This window comes from Oryctolagus cuniculus, chromosome 11 (genome assembly GCF_051225735.1).
Source record: "Oryctolagus cuniculus isolate XC-2025 breed Fujian yellow rabbit chromosome 11, ASM5122573v1, whole genome shotgun sequence".
In the NCBI taxonomy this organism is placed as follows: domain Eukaryota; kingdom Metazoa; phylum Chordata; class Mammalia; order Lagomorpha; family Leporidae; genus Oryctolagus; species Oryctolagus cuniculus.
The window spans coordinates 33,733,129-33,734,493 of NC_142877.1; the positions used below are offsets into that span (position 1 = coordinate 33,733,129).

The 1,365-nt window shown below is 43.0% G+C and overlaps 1 pseudogene; it reads left to right on the forward strand.

Annotated features, from left to right (window-relative positions):
• The first annotated feature begins 425 nt into the window (after positions 1 to 425).
• LOC100341254 (actin-related protein 2/3 complex subunit 3 pseudogene) lies at positions 426 to 997 on the forward strand (annotated as a pseudogene).
• The last annotated feature ends 368 nt before the right edge of the window (positions 998 to 1,365 follow it).

A 1,365-nucleotide genomic window follows, 5' to 3' on the forward strand; every position in this document is an offset into this window, starting at 1 on the left:
ACTAAACAACAAATCTGCTGTCACCTTGATCTTAGCCCTTCAGCCTCTAGAACTATGAGAAATAAAAGTTTGTTGTTTAATTCATGGTAGTTTTGAAATAGCAGCCTGAGCTAAGACACTGACTCTTAAAGGGCCAGTTCACTGAAGTCTATTAGCATGCCATCCAACATCTAATACTTCTTTCTCATACACAAGGAGAACAGATTAATTAAAAAGATTATGGAGGGGAGAGCACTGTGGCATAGCAGGTAAAGCCACCACCTGCACCGCCAGCATAACATACAGGTTCCAGTTCAAGTCCCGGTTGCTCCACTTCCAATCCAGCTCTCTGCTATGGCCTGGGAAAGCAGTTAAAAAATGGCCCAAGTGCTTGGGCCCCTGCACCCAAGTTGGAGACCCTGAAGAAGTTCCTGGCTCCCAACCCCAGGGCTGCCAAGATGCCGGCATATCACTCTTCTTTCATGGACCCTGACACCAAGCTCATCGGAAACATGGCACTGTTACCTATTAGAAGTCAGTTCAAAGGCCCTGCCCCTAGAGAGACAAAAGATACAGATATTGTGGATGAAGCCATCTATTACTTCAAGGCCAATGTCTTCTTCAAAAACTATGAAATTAAGAATGAAGCCGACAGGACCCTGATATATATAATTCTCTACATCTCTGAGTATCTGAAGAAACTCCAAAAGTGCAATTCCAAAAGCCAAGGCAAGAAAGAAATGTATACACTGGGAATCACAAATTTTCCGATTCCTGGAGAGCCAGGGTTTCCACTTAATGCAATTTATGCCAAACCTGCAAACAAGTAGGAAGATGAGGTGATGCACGCCTACTTACAGCAGCTAAGGCAGGAGACTGGACTGAGACTTTGTGAGAAAGTTTTTGACCCTCAGAATGATAAGCCCAGCAAGTGGTGGACTTGCTTTGTGAAGAGACAGTTCATGAACAAGAGCCACTCGGGACCGGGGCAGTGAAGGAAGCCTGGACAGGCACTGTCTCCAGAACTGTGGGCCGCATGTTACAGCAAGATGTACACAGTCCTCTGCCTTTATTCCATAGGTTTTATGCAGAAGAGAGCATGTCTTTACTTGAAAAGCTCCTCATCAAGAATTTGGGTGGGGGAGGGGAGAGTGGGTTGTTGAAGGATCATTTGAAATTTTCTGCACTATTAAGCTGTGCTTAATATTATAAATAATAAAAAAATTCTAACAACAACAACAAAAAACCTCTCTGCCTCTGCCTCTCTGTAACTCTGCCTTTCAAATAAATAAATAAAGCTTAAAAAAAAAAAGATAATAGAAGATGAGTTCAAATCTCTTAGAACATCTCTCAGGAAGGAGTGACAAATCTCAAGGAATCAGCTTC